At 36.8% G+C, this 9,794-nt stretch overlaps 1 long non-coding RNA gene across 1 annotated transcript; it reads left to right on the top strand.

Annotated features, from left to right (window-relative positions):
- Nucleotides 1-382: 382 nt before the first annotated feature.
- On the top strand, nt 383-3,947 carry LOC144425058 (uncharacterized). The gene is made up of 4 exons (XR_013477236.1): nt 383-1,027; nt 1,383-1,491; nt 1,769-1,846; nt 3,931-3,947. It is a non-coding gene; the product is annotated as an uncharacterized LOC144425058 (long non-coding RNA).
- Nucleotides 3,948-9,794: the final 5,847 nt, after the last annotated feature.

The raw sequence follows: 9,794 nt of genomic DNA, 5'->3' as shown, positions 1-9,794 counted from the left end.
ACAACCATCAAAATCATTTTTGAACAAGCTTTGAATAAGGAAAGAATAATACATACACTAAAAATGACTTAATCTAAATACATGGACTTGAAATTAACAAAAATACTACAGTATAAACTCAATGTTTTTTTAATTACATTTGTCCTGACGTTTGGCATCTTTTTCGTGTCACCAGCATACTAAGGCAAGGCTGAAATGATTTTATAGTACCAACTCTAACTAACGAGGTCACATGATCATGGGTTAATCTGGATCTTTGCGAATGTTTAATTGATTCCAGTAATGCAAAAAAGTTTCTTTTATCATTTCATGAATAGATCAGTAAAAAAAACAAATGACAGATATTTTCGACACGACATTTCGCGCCACATTGCAATCAATCAATCAATCATCATTTATTCGTCAACACAATCAATATAAATATATCACGGAAATATGGCAAGATATACAATAGGTAAAAAAAAGAACTTCATATGTGTGACAGGAGTCGCGAGGGACCACGAAAGGTCTTCGAGCAGCGACACCTACGATGCTGATTCAGCTCAATAAATAAATTTAGTTAACGCCTATGCTTCTAATCATTATTATTTACAAAACATAAAAAACATGACATCAAACAATTGAATAATATGTGTATATAACAAATTTGAAAAACATGAAAACCACCAAATAGCTATTACAAACTTCTTTATATATATATATGAAGGAGAAAAAATCCAAATTCAAAGAGAAACCAATCATAATAAAAGTAGATGAAACTCTAATAAAGGTACAATTAGGTTTTTAGACCGTGTACATAACATTGAGGTGTATATAACACCTCAATGGTAGATAACGGCATAATCGTTGCCAACCAAGCAGCAATTTTGAAAAATAAGGACTCCGTGCACCTCTGAATCGCTCGAGCTGGGATCAGCGTTGTCAAGAATAACAAGCCAAGGTCACATGCTGTCGTGAGTCAGATGTTAAGAAACGGCAGCAGATTAGAATTGGTCATTAAATTTTCAGATGATCAACTTCCAGAAAGGTAATTATCAATATATTTTATTTTCAGGTCTCTTTTAAAACCATGATATGGCAGTGATCTTATGGTACCTGATAAATCATTCCACAACTTCACACCCATATACTTTATAGATTTTTGTGTTGAGCATAATGTATATCTTGGGACATATAAGGCACCTTGCGAGGCAGATCTAGTGCGATATGAATGGACTGCAGTCTGTTTAGTAAAATACCTCGTTGAAGTACTGGTGCATGAGTTTCAGTATCTCAAATTCATGGACATGGTGAAGTTTTATAATGTTAAATCTATGGTACAAAGGATCAAGTCTGGTGTGTAGAGGTGCATTACCAATTGCTCGGATTGATTTATTTTGCAGCACCTCAAGTCTGCGGATCAGTGTGGATGATGCACTTCCCCATGCAACAATGCCATACTGGAGATATGATTGGAATAGGGAAAAATAAACTAATCGCATAGCTGATGTGGTAAGAAATGTTTTTAATTTAAATAATATTCCCGCTATTCTAGCTAGCTTGCTGGCTATGTAGTTGATATGTGATGCCCATTTCAACTCATTGTCTATATATATACCTAGATACTTATAAGAATTGACATTCTCGAGTGGAATGTCATTAATAAAAATCTGAATCGGTTGCTTACTTTTTTCATTTTTATTATGGTTAATTAATAGAGATTTGGACTTTTCAATATTTATAGTAAGTTTATTACTAGCCATCCAAGATGTGATTTTTTGCATTTCAGAGTTCATGTACAGTTCCAAATCATTTGATGAAGCTGAACTTCCGAATAGTCCAGTATCATCAGCAAAGAGTTTCACAAGTAAGTTAGTGGCATGAGGGAGATCATTGACAAAGAGTATGAACATTACTGGCCCGATTATCGATCCTTGTGGAATTCCACACTGTACAGTTTCAAGTTTAGAACAATGTGATCCTATTTTGACATATTGTTGACGTGAGCTCAAGTAGTTCTGGAATAATTTTGATGCTTGTCCGCGAATACCATAGTGGCACATCTTTTTAACTAATATGTTATGATCAACGGTGTCGAATGCCTTTTTTAGGTCGAGGAATATGGCACTAATATGCTCTTTTTTATCTAATTCGTCATAAAAGTAAGAAACCATGTCAAGAATCGCATGATTAGTAGAGTGCTTTTTTTTGGGACCGAATTGGGATTTGTTTATAATGCTATGGTTATCTATAAATTGTATAAGTCTGGTGTGTAGAAGTTTTTCAAATACTATAGTTATGGCCGAAAGAACTGAAATAGGTCGATAGTTGGATGCACATTCTTTTTGCCCACTTTTGAATACAGGAGTAACTTTGGCAATTTTCAAGCAATTCGGGAAAATGGTGCAGTCTATGCAGGCATTAAATAACCTGCAAAGCATAGGGGACACTATATCAGCAGCATTTTTTAAAAATTTAGCTGGTATATTGTCAACATTGCTATAGTGCTAAAGATTTCATTGAATGTTGCTGGTCTAAGAAATAAGGATTCTTTCACTGGATTTTTGAGATTAGTCGAAAAAGACTCATTAGACTGAGGTATACTTTCAGACAATTGCGGCCCTATAGAGGTAAAATGATTGTTGAGATAGTTGGCAATGCAGACTGGATCACATACCATCGACCCATTTTCAGTTTTTAGCTCTTTGATTGCAAGTTTTCTTTCTTTTTTGATATTGGCCAAGTGTCCTATCAACTTCCAAGTAGATTTAATATCACCACAAGTTTGTTTAAATTTATCGAAGTAATATAATTTTTTTGCTTTAGTTATTAGGGTTTTTAATAATTTACTGTAAGTTTTGTATGATCTATGTTGAATATCGTTACCTTTTTTGAAGTGGGTTTTGTACATTTTATGCTTCTTTCTAATAGAAACATGAATCCCTTTGGTGAGCCAAGGTTTGGCTAGAAATCTGGCTTCGCTCCGACTTACTGCTTTCAAAGGCGCTTGAGCATCAATAGTTGTCCGAATTATTTCTATAAATGTTTCAAATAGAGTATTCAAGTTATCACTAGTGATTTGGCAATTTGAGATTGGGCTAAGAGAAGATTTTAAATTGGTTCTATAGGCATCAATAGAAAAGTTTTTCATATCTCGTTTCAATATTTTATCTTGATCTTGACCCCCTTTAAATTTTGAATCATAGACTGTGCAGAGTTGTGGATAGTGATCACTGATGTCACTAAGAATAATGAAGCTCATTAGGTCAAATTTTATCGCATTTGTAAAAATATTGTCAATTAGTGTACTGGATGAACGAGTTACTCTTGTTGGCGAGGTAATTAAGGGCAGTGACAAATTTGCTAGGAGCATATCAATGTATTTCATGGTTGCCAGATCTGTTGTTGGACTTAGTAAATTTATGTTGAAATCTCCTAGTAAGATAAACAATTTCTTTTCTTTATTTAAATTTTCTAAACTGTTGGATAATTTTTCTGTAAATTTGGGAATGTCTTTTCGGGGATGTTTGTAGATTATTCCAATTATGAATGTAACAGTTGGACTCAGTTTAAGGTTTATCCACAAATCCTCACAGTCTGGGTGATTCAAATCATAATCCTGAGTTTCAGTGATGACTAAGCCTTGCTTCACATACAGTCCTACTCCACCAGCACTTGTTTTGGAGGGCTTATGAACAAACTCGTAGTTCTGTAAGGAGATGTTTGAGATTGGATTAATACCAAGTCTCGTTTCGGATATCGCAATGAGGTCAGGGGGGGTAATAAATTCAGATAGTAAGTTCACTAAATTATCATGGTTTTTTTGAAGAGACCGAATATTTATATGAAATGCAATAAAACCGTTTTTTTTAAAAGATTTACTAGTTGTTTTTAAATTTGGCACTTCTACTTTTTTACATTCACATCTACTTATTTCATGCAAAATTTTAGAATTGAACGCAAGTGCATGGCATAGGATTGCTTGAATTATTATTGATATTAATTTTTAGTAACTAATTCGTTGTATATTTATATTAATATACAAACACATGGTAATTTTGTGTTCGAAGTTGGTCTTCGAAATTGTCATATTGACTGCTGAGCTTATTGTGTTTTTTTATTGTACTGATGAAAATATGACAAATTGAACAATGTGCTTCAAAATTTTGTGAAATGCAGAAATATTGCAACTCCCATTTTCTTCGAAAATGCCACCTTCTTCATGTACTTTGCGTTCAATTTATTCCCTCAAGTGTTTTATTCAAGTATTCTTTTGCTAGCTTGATGTGTATTCTTAATTGGGTCAAAATGTGAAAAAAAAAATTAATTTTCCAAAACCACTTTCAGTAAATTGCTTTCTGTGTGAATATTCAGTTTCACTTCAAAAGGGTTGAAAAATCTATTACACTTAGATAAAAAAAACTCCAAAATACAATTACAATTATTGTTAAGCGTTCGAGGGCCGCACTGGAAGTTCTCCGGGGCCGCGAGTTTGATATCCCTGGTCTAGATTGAAGTTGTCCTAAATATAAAACAGTATTTTATCATGAATCATGATTATACCCTTTCCTGAATTTCTTCTTTAGTAGGCCTACTACCAAAAGTTGATGAATCAAATATAACACAGGTGTAGTGAGTGACCCATAATCCTCATTTTCCAAAGCTGTTTTAAGTATGTCTGGCATGTTTTGTGCTTTTTTACGAATAAGACCGCTTATGCAATCTTACGCTTTGGAATTTTTAGTTATTTCCCCCGAGCCCTGCAGGATGTGGGGGCCATACACAACTCTACCGGAGGGTCAAATGTCTTTGCATGTCTCCATAGGTTGTTCTTCTATTGCAAACATTTATGGAGTATTCTGATTGTATTTCTTGGAATCACACTGTCACTGATATGTCGCCAGACTTCTGATATCTCCCCTTCTGCTACAGTTGTCCTGTGAATAAATAATAGGAAATTGAGGTTGGACGAATAGTTGAAAGTTTTGCTTTATGTCGGCTTAATTTCTTGATTGATATACTTTCTATTTTTGCTATTGCCTCTTGTGCTACAGGAGTCCCACAATGCTTAGACAGGTTTTCCCACAACTTTTACATCTAAAGAAAGAGAGGAGATTTAATAATTTTCGTTAAGAATAAATAAAGCAGTCTATATGATTTAGATTGGAAAAGCTAATAAATCCAATATCTCATGTTTTATGTAAAAAATGTTTTACTGAATTTGGTATATAAACCAACTAATAAAAGGGTTTAGTCAGAAAATTACTATACAATATAGACCGGTATGAGTGAAATGTTAGGTGAACTTGTTAACCCTTTGATTCAATACGCAAATAAAAGTGAATGAGCAATAGTATGTTACAGCAATGAGTATATATCCTCACTGATTAAAAATAATCTAATTGGAGGTGCATGAACTATTTGAAACCGTAAGGGGTAAGTAAATATGCAATTTCGGCAAATGGGCAACTACATACCGTACTGATTTAATAACTTCGTAGTATTTGACAAAAGCTGGCTTTCCCACATGTAATTAACAGTGCAATGCCCGGGTGTGATATACAACAATAGTATTTACCTTACTTTTTTCCGATTTCTTTTTACCTTCAATTTTCCAATATATCATTAAAATCGACAACAACTGTCAAAGCAGGAACGAACACCATTAGTGCTATGCCTTGAAAGCAGCACACATCCGCTCGTTTTCGTCTCGTCAAGTATGTGCATTGGAGCGTGCTATCGGATACGATCTTCGGCCAAAAATGCCTGAGTTGCGCATCATGTTGTTTAATGTCATTGGTTAGGATAGGATTTACATATTTAGCCGAGGGAGGGGAGAGCCATATGGCGAACCACGTCCTCTCGTCCGGTTACCATTCTCGTAACCTCCGAGAGATTTTCACTTGGAAACCAAGCAAGCGGCGCGAGGTATTAATGACATGTTAGCCATTGTGACGTCACACGAACTCGTCTACATTTCCGCGCGTCACATTGCGGAAAATACGTGGGCTTCGAGGCAATGGCGGGATTTTGAAACCATGGCCAAACCCATGGCGACTGACTTTTTAGCTGCCACAAATCAATGGCGAGATGTCGTTATCACGGCAGCAAATTGAAAACCAAAGGCGGCTGAAATTTTGCTGCCGTAACCACGGCATGTCGGCTGTAATCGGCTGCCCTGATGGCAATAAATATGGGTTAGGTTGGAACATTTTTCTTATGGATACAGTTTTGATGGATTTGAGGTTAGGTTTCAGGTTTAAGTAGATATAATTCCGCATCATGCACTAAAATCTGGTACACGACTTTGTGAATATACCGGTAAAAGCGCCATAACCACGGCAAGAGCTGCCATCGGTACGTTCGTGGCAGCAGCTGTCATGAGGTGGTAAGAACCTCGCCTCCTCTCCGCTTATTTTATTGATAAGTATAGAAAGTGAGGCAGGGGGTCGCGAGGTATTTGTAAACCACCAAAGGGGGTCGCGAGCCAAAAAAGGTTGGGAACCACTGACTTAAACCTTAAATATATACTACGCTTAAACAGAGGACAATGCATTTATATTTACACACGAAGATCAAATGATCATACCATACCAAAAACAACAATATAGCAATACTACTTACTGCGAGTTGTTTCTATAAATAGTCAGATTTTCAATTTATAATTGAAAAATCTCAAGGCGCAATTTGCCAATATATTTAAAATTGAGTATGAACATTATTCAAACAGTAGCAATTTCCGGTAACTAGTCAGATTCATTATGAGCCTCAAGGAGAAAACACCGTGTCACTGGAAAAACTTTGTATGCTGACCCATTGCTGGGTTTTGATTTGGGAACAATCAAATATTATTCAAATCAGCAAATTATCTAAATGTGTTTATACTCAGGACTGCTTTCAACAACTGTCACTGGGAAAAGTTGTCGATATTATTGTCGGGGCATTATCGTGGAAGATGCAAGGTGCAGTAGCTGCTTGAGATAACTGTCGGTTAATCGGTTGCGATATTGGTTCTTGATTCTAACCGTTTTGCTGAAAAGCGCCTCACATACGTAAGTTTATCCAAATACAGAAGTATTATTCAGTACCTTGGCTATCAGGTTGAGATATTTTCCCTCCGGAACTCGACTCCAAAAGTCAAGTCGACCAGTTTGAAATGCTTGTATCAGCTCGACATCTGACTTCATTTCCAGCAGCTCCAATTGAAAATTATCAGGAACGGTCGTTGCATCTACTGACATAGGATTCGCAAACATTTTCATCAAAGGCAAGGAAGAATTCGTTCCGCTTAGAATGGGATTCGAGTTCTGAAATACGGATACGATACCGGCATAGTGATACAAACGCACTAATTACCTAACCATCTCTACCAAAATTGCGACAATATTAGCATGACTCGAATTCAAATTGTGAGTTTTTGAACTATTTAAATACTAAAACAGTTTCACGAATTAGTGTAGTGTTATCAATAAAATTATCATTTCATGTAATAGGGTTTACCCGGATAAGTGGTGCCATGGCGTTAAAAACACGTTCAGCATTGATAATCTTTTTTGTCACAGAGATAAATACTCAAAGCCTAATACTACTTCGAGGATACTATCGACACAGAATTTTACATGGGTCTGAGTTTTCCTGTACGGGATTTGGTTCGCGCTTTAGTTCAACTGAATAATAGACATCTTTTTAAATATCAACTCTAACTAATAAAACCCTATTGAAAATTATCTATATTTCGGGAAACCTTTCTTCGAATATTCGTAAAACTTAGCCAGTAAATAAAGGACTAAATTCGAAAATTTCCCTTATTTCCATCTAACCCCATGAATTTTTGAAGTTGTGAGTCCATAGAATCGTCCATGAATGTATGATAAGACACCCCCTAGGAAATCAGGAAACAATTTTATTTTGCTTACACTTCCACACAAATTCTCAGACATAACACCAAAAAAAACTCCTAGGATAGCGTGAAAGCTATCGTCATGGAATTAAACATGCGAAAGAAAATATTTATACAAAAAAAGCTTCAAGCAGAGCAGTCATCACATTGGAAGGACACAATACGTTTTCCATAAACTCCGGCGCAAATATCGTGAGCCACTTTTGGCATTTCTGGCACTGAATCCATCCCTCGTCCTCTTCGTCGTCAAAAAAAAAAACTGTCGTTGCAGACAGTACAGAGGTTGCTCAAACAATTTTTTTCTTGTCGCTCATTCTTACGTTATTTTCTTTTTTCCTCCTAGGAGCTGCAACTTTCTTAGACGAGCTAGATGAAATTATTTCTACAAGCGCTGTAGCTTTCTTCGACGAGCTAGATGGCATTGTTTCTGCGAGAGCTGACAGTTCGGCTACATATTTCTCACTGGTTAATACTCTAATTCCTGTCTGAATGGCTTTCTTTATCTGCTTCTTGGCTCTCTGAGTGGCCACTGGAAGAGGCAAAATATTTTCAAATGATTTATCTGATAAACTCGTGCTATCAGGTTCCCTGCTGTTTTGCTGCCTCAAAGAATCACGGACTTTCTCGGAAGCTAACTGAACTCCTGATGAAGTTCTACTCAAATTTGGTAGAGAGCAGCATGGTTCACCTGTGACACTTTCTACCTCTGTCGTGATGTTAACCTCATGAGATGGTACGTCGTAGTCTCTATTTGTTATATTATCTGACTCACCAGATCTCACTATTGCTGAAGTCTGAGAAGGCGCGAATGCATGCTCTGGAATCTGCTCATTATCAAGTGGATACAGACCGGTAGCACAAAAAGATGTTACTGCGTTGCCGACTGTGGCAATTTTGTGATATGTCTTGCTGAAGAGTGCAGGGAAATCAATTCTGGATATCCCTGCTCCGGGCTTGTTTCGATGATGAACTCGAACTGCTTCTTTAAAATGATCCTTCAGTGGTTTAAAATGTACTTTGTCCAGAGGTTGTAAATAGTGACTCGTATGAGGCGTCATACTGACTATCTCAACATTGCGGCTCCTAGCATATTCAAAGGCTGTGAGTGTGGGAGTGATGCCCATTCACTACAAGAAGTGTCTTACCGCAGTCACTTCTCTAGCTTGTGTAAAAATGTTCCATCCACGCAAGGAATAAATCTTTATTTGTGTATCTGGATTCACTGTACTTCACTATTGAACCAGCAGGTAAGCCACGATCCAGTGCTGGGTTAACTCTCTTACCTTTATATATAACCATTGGAGGGTCTCCAATAGCATTCACACCATCAACGATAGTTTGAGACAGCCCACGCTCTCCGGCGGTTATTTGGCTTGATGACTTTGATCTCTTTTCTCCAACAATATTTTTGACACCAGGAACGAGGCAACGTTATAAATTTTGCTGGGCTGATCAAAAAGACAAAGGTCATTCATGACACTTTCTAACATGTCAAAATACCTTTGAACGATCGGTTTGTTCAGGTGGATTGCTCTCTGAATAGAAAGTGGCTGAGGTTTCCTTATTGTTATAATATCATCGTGCCGAGTTCTGAAGCTAGCCCACCTATCTTTACCGGCCATTTCCAGAGACTTTGAAAAGTTGTTTTTGATGCCATTGGGTGTAGCAAACTTGTAAGCCAAATGTCTTATGTCATTTACTGTCAGTGGAAATCCTCTCCTCTCGAAATCTAGAATAAGCTTAACAAGATTGTTTTCTGTATTTCTTGGAAGTAAAGAACTAGGACCAAGATGTTTTGATGTTACCATCTTATTGACAGAGCTGAACACATGCCTCCGTAGAGGTGTTCTGGGAGCGCTGTGAGTACGTGCTGCACTCTTCAATCCCTCCCATTTTTGGACTGACCAGGAGCCTC

This window comes from Styela clava, chromosome 1 (assembly GCF_964204865.1).
Source record: "Styela clava chromosome 1, kaStyClav1.hap1.2, whole genome shotgun sequence".
NCBI lineage: Eukaryota > Metazoa > Chordata > Ascidiacea > Stolidobranchia > Styelidae > Styela > Styela clava.
This window is presented reverse-complemented; position numbering and strand designations above follow the sequence as displayed.